Source organism: Jaculus jaculus, chromosome 1 (assembly GCF_020740685.1).
Source record: "Jaculus jaculus isolate mJacJac1 chromosome 1, mJacJac1.mat.Y.cur, whole genome shotgun sequence".
NCBI lineage: Eukaryota > Metazoa > Chordata > Mammalia > Rodentia > Dipodidae > Jaculus > Jaculus jaculus.
Window position 1 is genome coordinate 8,803,500 of NC_059102.1, and position 13,502 is coordinate 8,817,001.

Consider the following 13,502-nt stretch of genomic DNA (forward strand, 5'->3'; position numbering starts at 1 on the left):
TTACAAGGAAGGTCCAGGTTACCATTGCAGCCTCCAGCTCAGCTCCTTGAGCAGCTAGAGACAATTAGAAATTAGAGTCCCGCATTCCACTGAACACTTGGTTTCCAGGCTGAGGGGATTGAGGACTGGAAACGTATGTCTCTGAGTGACTGCCTTTTCCCTGGAGCAGAGCTGGGAACAGCAGTCCAGCTGACCCAGGCCTATGCCGGCAGGTGTCCACTAGCTTGACACGCATAGGCAAGTAGCCCTTTGGGTGTGTGGAGGGAAGCCTTCTTTGTGAATTGAGTAGGCGGGCACATCCCTCCTCACCTCCATGCCTCCTAAGATTTAATTTCATTGGGAATTTCAGATGTTTTTCCCCCAGGCATGCTTGGACAGGCCATGGCACTCACAACCAGTCAGAGTTCTTAGCACTAGCGAGGGTGACGGACTGGAAGCGTTCTTGAACTTTTGCGAGCCGCTGTCAGCCTTCTTCAGTACTGCCTTTCCAGGCCACACCTCACCTGTTTTTCCAGGGAGTCCCATGTGCCATCATCTACCCACCCAGGACTTATGCAGAAAACAGTCACTGTGGGCCTGGGATGGTGCACTGACCTTCCTGTATTGATTGCTGGGGCCACAGATGTCTCCCTAGACATCCACTTCTGCCCAGGACAGCTCCTTGCACCGAGAAGGACGGCTGCCCTCACCTGGCTTGGGGGAGCACGGTGGCTACAGAGCGACACCTCAGAGGGACCCTCGTGTGTTTCAGTTACTCATGTTGGCATTAGGACATGTTTTCTTCCAAAGAAGAGAATGCTAGGTCAGGATGAAACAGACTTAAAAAAATATTTTGACAGAGAGAGAGAGAATGGGCATGCCAGGGCCTCCAGCCACTGCAAATGAATTCCAGATGCATGCGCCCCCTTGTGCATTGGCTAACATAGATAGGTCCTGGGGAAATGAACCAAGGTCCTTTGGCTTTGCAGGCAAACAACTTAACTGCTAAGCCACCCAAAACAGACTTTTTAAACATTAAAAATATGTCTGGAGCAGGGCGTGGTGACGTACGCCTTTAATCCCAGCACTCGAGAGGCAGTGGCAGGAGGAATGTTGCGAGTTCGAGGCCACCCTGAGACTGATAGTGAATTCTAGGTCAGCCTGGGCTCGAGTGAGACCCTACCTCGGGGGGTGGGGGAGCATCTGGTGTTGGTTGTAGGTAAGTGGTTGCTTAGTATATGTGAAGCTCTGGGTTTGATCTAGCTGTGGGGGTGCGTATCTGTAACCCCAGTGTTCAGCGGGTAGAGACACAAAGATCAGGAGTTCAAAGTCAGTCTCATCTATCATAGCATAATCAAGGCTAGCCTGAGCTACGCAAGACCCTATCTCAAAAATGATTGGGTAGTGACCTTCTCACCGGACTCAATCATTGGGTGCACTCTAAGACCCTATTTAGCATTGGTCTCTATCTCAGAGAACAGAGTTGGCAGTGGGTATCCAGTATTTCACCTCACTTCCTATCAGCAAGTGCTTCCCCGAGTGCCAGGTTTGTTTGTACTTGTACGGTGCATCCCCGCCTCCTGTGTTCTTGGCATGCCTTGGAGTAGAGTCATGGAGAGGTTGGGAGAGATTAAGAGGCTGGGGCACCCCAGTTGGCCATCCTCAGAGGGCGGTCACTGTGCCGTGAGGATGTCTGCAGCCCACACTCACTATTGGCCCGATTTCCCACCCGCTCTCCTGACTACACTCACCTGAACCTCAAAGGGTGAAGTTCTCACAAGTCCTCAGAAAGGATATATCCACTCTTAAAACCCGATGCATGATGGCACATCTCTAAGCCCTGCGGATTGTACCCTAGCCTGTGGCAGCCACCCCCTCATGCCTGGCCTGCCACCAGTACAGAAGACCTCGGCCGCTTGGGTTGTAGCCAAAAGAAAGGGCCGTCCACTGCTTCTAACCAGGAAGCTCATCTGTTAGGATCTGTGGTCTCGACATTGTTTTTGATGTGGGCAGAGGAGGAGGAGGGAGAGAGAGAGAGGGGGGAAAAAAAAAACGCCCTGCAGTTCTCATCAAAGACCCGGCCTAAGGTGGCAAACCCAGTTGGGACTTCATAGATCTTTTGCTGTCTTAGCATTTTTTGTGCACTTGTGTACATAACACAGTTCTATCCCTGTTGCAGTAGACTCGGTGTTTTGGTTGGTGGACCTTTGTAAAAAGTTTGTTTCATGCATATCGGCTTTCTCCTCCCAAGGAGGCTCATTTTGTGACATGCTGACTCTAGACCGACCGCATTTCATCCCGCCTTCTTATCTGTTCTGTGTGTTGCCTCTTGTTTCCGGGACCACCACCTGGTGCTGGTGGCTTGCTGGCTCCTCCCAGAGCCTGGCAGAGTTCCATCCTTAGGTCATCTGAGTCATGGTTTTTCTTGCACCACTTTGCCATTAAACGTGGATTTTTGCAGCACCATTCAATTATCTTGTCATTTTAACAGACGTGGCAAGGGAAAAGAAGTGCTTTTGGTGATTGTCTGCAAAGTCACATTAATGCCCTTGGCTGAGCTTATGTAAAATGATGGTGGAGTCAGTCCTGGTGGTGGAGGTTTTTGCAAGCAGCTCACCTGACTGTGGACCTGGCTTTACGTGCTCACGGCGTCTCTTCCCAGGGTCCCCACTGACTAGGGCTGAGACCCTCTGTGAAGAATTTGACTCTCACACCCACTCATCCACACATGGCATCTTCCTCAGACCTGAATTTGAGGTCACTGTTTGCAGCAGCCACCTGAACCTATTTCCCCTCATCCTCTGCTGGGAGGAACCATCCCAGACACACTGCAGTGGTATGACTGGCTCTTTGTAGGGGCCTGTGATGTTCTGGAAGGTTCGCTTCTCAAGCATATCACTTGTGAGGGGACAGCATATGGTCCATGGGGAGTAGGGCTCTGGCTTCAAGCTGCTTCTTGCTCCTAAGAGTTGGCTGTAGGTAGAATCCTGTCCCCTGCCTCTTCATGTCCCTGTGGAGACCTGGGCAGGCAGGTCATAAGACTTATGCCACACCTGAGACCTCCCAGAACTACTGCCTCACACGAAGTAGTAAGTAGGCTGAGGAAGTGAGACCCTGTTCTGTGGGGAAACGCATCTATGCACATGAGACACGTGACTGTCCTGTAAATGTGACAAGGAGAGTGTGACAAGGGGGGCCTGTCTTGCCACAGGAAAGTTTAGTTAGGATGTGTACGTGTTTGTGTAGAGGAGGAGACGGGACTTCCAGTTTGAGCCTAATCAAGTATTCCTACCCAGGATTAGTAGCAGGGGTCAAGGTTCTTCCTGTGCATGGTGGTGGTTTTTTCAAGGTAGGGTCTCACTCTAGCTCAGGCTGACCTGGAATTCATTCTGTATTCTCAGGGTGGCCTCGAACTCACGGCAGCCCTCCTACCTCTGCCTCCCGAGTGCCGGGATTAAAGGCGTGCGCCTCCACACCCGGCTTCATTTTCTCTTTTAACATGGTCTCAATTTTAGGTGCTTTCAGCTGATTTTTTTTTTCTCCCTGGGCATGCCTCCTTTCTGAAATTCCAAGTATTTGTCTGATTGTAAAGGGTGTAACTTTGAACTTGATACAGCTTAAGTGAAAGCAAAATTCTAATAGTGGTGAGTTCCAGGTCAGCCTGGGCTAAAGTGAGACCCTTCTTTGAACACCCACCCACACACACACACACAAAAGGACTGGGAAGATGGTTGAGTGGTTAAAGCACTTCCTTTATTTTTTTTTCACTTAAGAAAATTTATTAGCATTTTCCATGATTATAAAAAAAATCCCATGTTAATCCCCCCCCCCTTTCTCCTTTGAAATTCCATTCTCCATCATATTACCTCCCCATCACAATAAAGCACTTCCTTTATGAAGCCTGACATGGAAAGTGGCACAAAGCTGGGCGTGGTGGTGCACCCCTTTAATCCCAGCACTCAGAGGCAGAGATAGGAGGATCCTCATGAGTTCGAGGCCACCCTGAGATTACATAGTGAATTCCAGGTTGGCCTGGACTATATAGTGAGACCCTACCTCTGCAGGGGTGGGGGGAGCAGAGTGGCACAAGCATCTGGTGCTCTGTTTTCTGCGGCAAGAGACCTTGGTGCATGAGCACACGCACAAATAAGTAAAACAAGCTGTAAAGAAAAGAAATTCTAGCCGGGCGTGGTGGCCCACGCCTTTAATCCCGGCATTTGGGAGGCAGAGGTAGGAGGATCACCATGAGTTCAAGGTCACCCTGAGACTCCATAGTGATTTCCAGGTCAGCCTGGGCTAGAGTAAGACCCTAACTCAAGGAAAAAAAAAAAGATTCTAACAGCGCACTAGAGCATGCTGGGATTTAACGTTGTGGTAACACTCACCATCTCCTGGCCCCATTTTCACCTTGGCTCCCTGAGCAGAGAGCCAAATGTGCTATGTGGAGCCTCATCTGCAGGAACAGCAGCGATTTTCCCCGCCCTCCGGGAAGGCGGACCCCAGTCCTCATCATGGGCAGAAAGAAGCCACTTCCCTCACTGCCGAGGCTCACGCCCTCCAGGGGAGCACATCTGCTTTATTTATTGATTGATCTGTTTATTTTTGGCAAACTTGGCAACTCCCACCTGGCCCCAAGCTGCTACATATAAAGTCTTCTTGTTAACTGAATGCTTTTGCAATTCCTTCTTTCCACATAGCAATTAAGATAATTCCCCTAGATTTACACCAGTTAAGGATAAATAGCAGGCTTTAAAAGAAAATGCTGCGTAATTCACCAGGTTTTGTGGGTGGCCACACAGCTAGGCCATGAGAGTGTCTTCCCCGAGTGGTCACTTGTAGAAGGTAGGGAAGGGACGTATTTCTGAACTTAGCCCGAGAAACAGCCGGAATGGCAACATTTATACATATTATATGAGGTGGCTTCTTTAGGCCTGGGGCTCAAGCACCTCAATTTCTCAGCAGTGTTCTGTTTACAAGAAATAAGTTTGTGGACGAGGACTAAATCAGTGTACCGCCACGGGCCATCCAGAGTGCATGGTGGGCAGTGGGATTTCCAGTCTCCGTACATGGACGCGCTCGCCGTCCACAGTGGCTCCTTCCAAGGGCCGTGCTCTGCAGGCTTCCTGTGTCCCTGTGAGCCTGCAGTTTGAGCCACTTGAGAAGGACTTGCTTTCTGCTGGTGGTGTTGCACTACTATTTTCTTATCCAAATATATTTCTATTTATTTATTTGACAGAGTGAATGAACTCTGGATGCATGTGCCATCTTGTGCATCTGGCTTATGTGGGTCCAGGGGAATTGAACCTGTGTCTTTTGGCTTTGCAGGCAAGCGTCTTAACCACTAAGCCATCTCTCCAGCCCTGTTTGTTTTTTTTTTTAAATTTTATTAGCATTTTCCATGATTAAAAAAATATATATCCCATGGTAATTCCCCCCCACACACTTTCCCCTTTGAAATTCCATTCTCCATCACAATCATTGTACTTACATGTATACAATATCAACCTATTAAGTACCCTCCTCCCTTCCTTTCTCTTCCCTTTATGTCTCCCTTTTAACTTACTGGACTCTGCTACTACGTATTTTCATTCTCACGCAGAAGCCCAATCATCTGTAGCTAGGTTTTTTTTAACTTTTTATTGACAACTACCATAGTACCATGATCTTAATCCTCTCCCAACATTCCTCATTTTCTCCCTCTCAACCCCACTTTCCACTCAGTCCCTTCTTTCTACGTAGTCTCTCTCTTTTTGATTTTTTTTTTTATTTGTGAGAGAGAGAAGAGAGATACACCATGGACACACTAGGGCTTCCATTGCAAATGAACTCCAGGTGCAGGTACCACTTTTTGCATCTGGCTTTACATGGGCACTGAGGCATCAAACTGAGTCACTAGGTTCTACAGGCAAGTGCCTTAAATGCTAAGCCATTTCTCCAGCCCCCTCCTCTATTTTAATGGCATTAATTTTTGTTGTTCTTTCTTTTTTAATAATTTTTTGGTTTATTTTATTTATTTGAGAGTGACACAGAGAGAGAAAGAAGCAGAGAGAGAGAGAGAATGGGTGCACCAGGGCCTCCAGCCGCTGCAAATGAACTCCAGACACGTGTACCCCTTGTGCATCTGGCTAATGTGGGTCCTGGGGAATGGAGCCTGAAACCGGGGTCCTTAGGCTTCACTGGGAAGCGCTTAACTGCTAAGCCATCTCTCCAACCCTTGTTGTTTTTCAAGGTAGGGTCTCGCTCTAGCTCAGGCTGACCTGGAATTCACTAGTCCCATGGTGGCCTTCCAGTACACGGCAATCCTCTACCTGTGCCTCCCAAGTGCTGGGATCAAAAGCCACCACTTCCCCCCCTCTTATTATGCAGGCCTTGTGTGGATAGTGTCAGCCACTGTGAGGTCATGAATATCAAGGCCACTTTGTGTCTGGATGCCAGCATTGTCAGCAGCCGGCCTCCCCTTCCTTTGGCCCTTACATGTATTCCACCACCTCTTCCGCCGTGAGCCTTGGAAAGTGCGATAGAGATGTCTCACTTACACACTTTGTTTTGATGGAGATTGGTGGAAAGTGAGAATGCTGCTAACGGCCATCTGCTTCCTGTGCCTAGTCCCTGGACACCTTATCTGTGGCCACGTTGGCTTTTCTGGCTCAGCTGTCCATTGTTCAACTCAAAGCGAACCTGCATCATCCTGGGTGGGAGCATCTGCCGTGTCTTGTCTCCATGGGGTCGTGGTGGGCAGAGGGCAGCAAGGTCTACTCGTGGCACCGTAGAGAAGCATCCAGAGCCTCGGGCTGGTTCACTCCTTTCCCACTCATCACGCTGTGTCCAGGCCCATGTGCTGACCAAAGTCAAAATCCACTTCCACATTTCGGAACTCCGGAATAACAAGTCGAAGGCACCGAGGGCCGCGGTGTGTGTCTCAGGGGAACCCCGAGCCCAGCGCGCCCTGGGTCCTTAGGTCTGTGCTGCTCCACTAGAGCTCACAGCCCCGGTTGCCCCTCGGGACTCTCAGCCTCCTGTCTGGCGGCCCGCCCTTGCTGGACTGTGCTGTCACCAAGTCTCCCTGAATTCCGGAAGGTGACAAGTGGACTGGTTGGGGGGCGCTGCTGACCAGCAGCTAAGGAGTTTGGTTTCTTCTGACTAGAACACTCATTCCTCAAGCAGTCAAAGCGTGGAAACTAACTCCGAGGAAAGGACAGCATTGTGTTAACATAGAACCTTCCAGAGTGTTTCTCTCAAGGCTTCCTTGGGCAGAACAGTGTCCGTTCACTTATTTATTGGCGATTTAATTTTCTATACATGACAGGTCTACTTTTTTGGCTTAGTGGTCTGAATTACATGAAACGTGGCTCCCCCGCTCCCCCACCCCAAGAAAGAGACTACACTTTTTTTTTTTTAAAGACAGAGTGTCACTATATGGGCCAGTTTGGCCTCCAACTTGGGATTCTCCCGCATCTGCTTTCTCAGTGCTGGAGTGACAGGCAGGCTTGCAGTGACCCCACCTGGCTGCCTCTGAGTGTCCAGGCTGCAGTGGGGCCGTGGAGGTGTGAAGTGGGCTGGACATAAGCAGGGACCCATCCCAGCATCTGTTAGGAATACGGGGTTGCTACGTATTAGCTGAACATTTTCTGCAGACAGAAGGCAAACCAGCAGGTTACACTAGCTGCTCAGGGCACCGTAAACATTCTGGGAGAATACAGCCATGTTCATGTGGTTCCTACTGAGTCATGACCTGGCTTCCTGCATGTGGATATTGGGGGGGGGGGCGTGTAGCTGGACCCAGAGCCCTGTGTGGCATGAGGACCTAGCTATACTCTCCCATCATCTGAGGGTGCTGGGCTTGTGCCACTTTATGGATAAAGAGGGGTTGTGTCTCTGCTGCTCCGACTGTCCCCACGTGAGGACAGCACAAGCGCTTGCTGCCTTCCCAGTCCCTAGCCTCGGTCCCCTTGGGCACAAAGCTCACGTGTGTCAAATTTTTTCAGGGGCCAGTATGTCGGCTGCCTGTGTTGTCACCTTCAGAGACCCGGGAGCTAACGTTTCGTGCGCGTGTGTGCGTGTGTGCGTGTGCGTGTGTGTGTGTGTGTGTGTATGACCGACGGCCCAGTCCCGTGATTGTTTGAAACCTTCACTTGGATGAGAATACAGTACTCCTGGCTTTTCATAATTCAATTGCTACTCACTGCTGCTCCCTAATTACCGCCAGAAATGACCTCCAAACCACAGCGCCAGGCTGTAGCTTCCTCTAGAAGGAGCATCCGTATTGATTTGTGCTCTCATCTCCCCCGGGCTTGAGGGGCAGCACTGATTAAAGCCGGAAAGCCTTCTGCGCTCTGTTTAAACAGCAGATTGATGCTGCGCGCGTCTTGGCTTGGAAGCAGCTCCGCTCTTCCGCGTGGAATCGCATCTGAACACTCGCTCCCTCCAGCAGCCTGGGGGACTCTGGCTTTTCTCCCTGGTGTCTGCACAGGAATGTAAAGATTCCAAGGCCATGGTGATGGGTGGAAGGCAGAGTCCTGGTGGCATGGTTAAGAAACCCTTGCCCCGGACCATGGCCTCCTGGTGGTGTTGACCTTGGGAGAACTAAGCCTTTCTGAGCTTGGTGCCCGCAGATTCATGCCTCCTCCGATGGAGTTCACAGTAGTGCTAAATCTCATAGCTGCTGGGATTCGATGGCAGACTACTGATGGGCCGGGCGGATTGCGCAGTGGTTAAAGGCAGTAGCTGCACACGAGTGGTGCATGCTTGTAGCAGTAAAACCAGAGAGAACCTGTCTCAAGGTGAAAGGTGAGGATGGGCATCCTGGGGTTGACCTCTGACCTCCGCACACACTGTGGCGTGCATGACCTCTGTCCCCCCCCCCCCCCCCCCCCCGCTGGAATTACCCAGGACTTAGTGAGTATCTGTAAGGATGTAGGAAAGAAAGACTACCAACCCGAGCATCATCGTTGACATTGCTGTCCTCATCAGTGGCAGCCACATTAAATTCACTGCCATAGCCTCAGCATGGGGATGGAGTACCCCAGCTGCAGACAGTGGTCAGGGCAGCACCTGTGGTCAGTGGTAATAAAAACTTGGCAAAGGAGCCAGGCGTGGTGGTGCATGCCTTTAATCCCAGCACTAGGGAGGCGGGGGTAGAAGGATCACCGAGAGTTCGAGGCCAGCCTGAGACTCCATAGTGAATTCCAGGTCAGCCTGGGCTCGAGTGAGATCCTACCTCGGGGCGTGGGGGCGACTCTGTAGAGGTCTGGAGAGATGGCTTAGTGGTTAAGCACTTGCCTGTGAAGCCTGAGGACCCCAGTTCAAGGCTTGATTCCCCAATACTAATGTAAGCCAGATGCACAAGGTGGCACATGTATCTGGAGTTTGATTTCAGTGGCTGGAGGGCTTGGCGCCCATTCTCTCTCTCTCTCTCTCTCTCTCTCTCTCTCTCTCTCTCTCTCTCTCTCTCTTTCTCTCTTTGTCTGCCTCTTTTTCTGTCTGTCTGTCACTCTCAAATAAATATAAAAATTAAAGAGAAACACCTCAGTAGATGCAAAAAGATTTGAACTTTCATTTTTCTCACAGTATTTTTTTGTATGTTCCTAGAAATTGGGGAGATAGGGTATGTTATACTCTTTTTCCATTAGCCTGGTGGGATTTATGCTTTTCCAGGTGAGTCCAGTTCATACTCACCATTGTGAGAATGTGCTGGTCTGAGCCACACAGAGATACGCTGCAGCAGAGCGGATACACTGCTCTATGTGGCTGTGCCCTGGCCACCCGCTCCCATGACAGGTGTGTGCTGTAGAGTGGACACCTGTTAATAAGGTACATTTTCTCTGGAGTTCTCCGTAAACTGCGGAACCCTCAATTTTCTGCTATCTTAACATAATCACAGGCTGTGTGATTTTTTTTTTTTCCTCGTTTTTTTCTGAGGCAGAGCCTTGCTCTAGCCCAGGCTGACCTGGAATTCACTATGTATTCTCAGGCTGACCTCAAACTCGGTGATCCTTCTACCTCTGCCTTCCAAGTGCTGGGAACAAAGGCGTGCACCACCACGCCCGGCAGGCTGTGTGATTTCTAAAGGAAAAAGAAATACTTTTGATTGTTAAGAGCCTTGGAAGTTCAAAGTCTCTCAGCTCATGAGGGCCTTCTTGTTGCTTCTTGATGTGATGGAGAACTGCACACTTCACGGTTAGACGTTAAAGCCATCACACGGTGCTGCTCTTACAGCCTACGCTATTATCTGTGCTTTTTCCTTAAAGGTCATCCCAGCACCTGGATTTGGGGCTCCGGGGCTTGAAGCTGGTGTAACTGCCATCCTTCCTTAGCCTAGGAGAGAAGGACATTGGGCCTTGTCCCAATATCCACACTGGGGAAAGCTAGAGAACATGACCACTTCACATGAAAGGCTGTTAGATTCAGGTCACTGGGTTTGGACTCCTGCATTTTTACAGCAAAGTCTAAAAATGCAGATTTGTAACAACCGATGTTAATGAATTCAGACTGTTTGAATTTCACGCTGAATAATGGCTGGAATTATCAGAGCCCACAGCTTTTGAGATCTGGGATCGCGTAATCTTTTCTCAAGATTAAATTGATAGAATGATGTAATATCACATTAGTTTTATTAACAGCCCTAGCTGTAAAAGAAACATACCTATTAAGATAGGAAAATTTAGTAAAAATAGTAATAACAAGACAATTGGCAGTATGTAATATATTCAGTAAGTTTCAAAATGCCACATCTCATTTTAAATGCAATGTTGTGCCCATAGATATTGAATGCAATACCTTTGTACCCTAGGGCTTCCTCCTTTCTACATTAAAAATCTTCTATTTAAATGCAGATTTTGATTTGCAATCTAGGAAGAGAATTCTAGAAAAACGGGGGAGGACAACTCTGCATATATGGTTTCACATGTTCCTCTTCTGTTTATTCTTGGCCCTATCTCTTCCACTTCTCCCTCCCCAAGGATCCTGCGTAAGCATACAAGTAAGGGAACTACTTCGAGTTTCATAGAGTAAGAATGTCATTATATCTTTGTCTGTCTTAGAATTAGCCTCCCCCTCCCCCACCCTCAATCAGTTGCAGAGACACAAAAGGCTCCAGATCTTTTCACATGATGGGAGCTTGAGAATTTCTGCCTTTACACTTAAGTTGATTGCCACAGTAGGGGATGGATATCCATCCTAAAACCCTGTTAATACTTACACATATTGTATTAAAGTTATTTTATTTGCAAGCAGAGATAGGTAGAAGAGTGACAGAAAGAATGTGTGCTCCAGGACCTCTAGCTGCTGCAAACAAACTCCAGATGCATGCACCTGTTTGTGCATGTGGCTTTATATGGGTACTGGAGAATCAAACCTAGGTTGTTAGACTTTGCAGGAAAGTGCTTTAACCACTAAGCCATTTCTCCAGTCATAAAGTTTTTTTTAATGATAAAAGTTGTTACTCCTAATTTAGTGTGTGTGCTTGTCTATTTACTCTAAGCCCTTCCTTATGTTTCTTTTAAAAAATATTTTTATTTATTGATTGGTTTGACACAGAACGAGAGAGTGAGAGAGAATGGGTGTGCCAGGGCCTCCAGCCACTGCAAATAAACTCCAAATGCTTGTGTCCCCTTGTGCATCTGGCTAATGTGGGTCCGGGGGAATCAAACCTGAGTCCTTTGGCTTTGTAGGCAAAGGCTTTAACTGCTAAGCCATCCCTCCAGCCCCTTCTTTTTCTTTCTTTCTTTCCTTTTTTTTTTGTTTTGAAAAATTTTAAACAGAAAGAAACATAGATTGATATATGTGTGTGTGTGTGTGAGAGAGAGAGAGAGAGAGAGAGAGAGAGAGGGAGGGAGAAAATGGATGCTCCAGGATTTCCAGCCACTGTAAATGAATTCCAGATACACGCACCACCATGTGCATCTGGCTTATGTGGGAACTGGAGAATGGAACCTGGATCCTTAGGCTTTGCAGGTAAGTGCCTTAATCACTAAGTCATCTCTTCAGCCCCCCTCCCCCCCCTCCTTATTTTTCTACACATGTTCCCAACAATGTACCTGGAAAGCAATTGGAACAGACCCGCGCTGGGTACCAATGTTAGGAACATGTTTCGGCTCTACTTCACAGAGCAGAAGTGACTTGTTTGATGTTGAGCTTTGGTTACCACAGAAATGCATGCATAGCTTTTGACATTCTACTCTTAGAATTAATTAGGTGTCTAATCATTATAAATACCACTTTCTTTCGCTGCTGTTTTGCAGTTAACCCAGCATCTCTTGCTACATCAAACTGAGCATTGTGTTTTGGCGTTGATGATCTGTCAAGGGAGAATGGAAGTAAATTCTTTATAATATGCTAATTGATCTATTTGGGGATTTTAGAAGCAGGCAACATCTGGCTGTGCCCGTAACCCAGTTAATAGCCTCCGTTCTTCAGCACAGAAAGGTTTGACGTGTTTGCATGGGATCTTGGTAAAAGTTGCTATGTCCTCCAGGGCATGGCCTTGTGGAATTTGATTTTTCATTTATTTACTTTGGTGCTTTCAACCTGGGACTGAGACTGTGTAAAACCTAAGAAGAGCCAGGACATACTGCCTAGACAGACTGGCTACAGAAATGGGTTCAGACAAAGGGACTGGGCCTTGTAATCCTTCTGTCATTCATGAATGTGCCACTTCCCCTTCTAGCTGGGGACCTTTGAGCTCCTGTTCAGCCGGGGCAGCCTAGCAGCTCAGAAGCTCATTTCCATACAAATATGGTGTAGTGGCCCCCTTGTGATTGGTGGGCTCAAGCCTGAAGGCCAGGCAGAGTTGGATTCCCAGGCGAGAAGAGGACTTGTTTATTTGGAAGGCCAGGAGTGGTCTAGCAATTGTTCCCAGAGAGGAAGGTCCATGTGCTATGATTTTGTGCAAGTGGACATGTGGGCCTGGGCCTGTGGTGCAGTCCTGTGGAACTGGAGCGTATAGACTCATCATGCCTTTCTGTTAACAGAGAAGGGAGACATGTTGACATTTGATAATTGACGGGAACCAAGGTGGGGTTTGAATCTGGGCTTGGGCCTGGGTCTGGGCTCACATTCTGCTTTTCCACCTCCTCCTTCAAACAGTTGCACTGTGGCTGTAATGCGAGATTGGGCGCAGGTCACTCTAGTCTGTCTCCGTGACACCTTACATTCACAAACAGCCAACAAAGGGGTCTCCAGTGGCAATTGCTCATGGTCACGGAGCTTGAGGCTGTGTCCCCCACATACCCAGCTATCCTGCCCAGGCCAGTAGGAGCCTCTTGGGCTTGGCCTGTATGGCAGAGCTCCTGGTGGGCTGACACAGAAGGGTAGCTCACATGCCCCAGGGTCTGTCTAGTTTTGTTCATTTCAGGATGAATCTGTGGCCCCTCCGCCTCCCTCTGGCTTGGCCCTCGTATGCGCAACCGGACAGACATATCTCCAGTCCCCCCGGGCTGACTCTTGTGTTCTCTCAGCATTAATTCTCAACCACCAATGATGGGATGGGGGCGTCACTGTCACTAGAAGCATGGGAGGAAATGGAC

General features: G+C 48.7%; 1 protein-coding gene across 4 annotated transcripts in view; it reads left to right on the top strand.

Annotated features, from left to right (window-relative positions):
* The window catches only part of Ctbp2 (C-terminal binding protein 2), a 166,761-nt gene that overhangs the window by 52,402 nt on the left and 100,857 nt on the right, over positions 1 to 13,502 (top strand). The gene's annotated exons all lie outside the window — the stretch shown is intronic.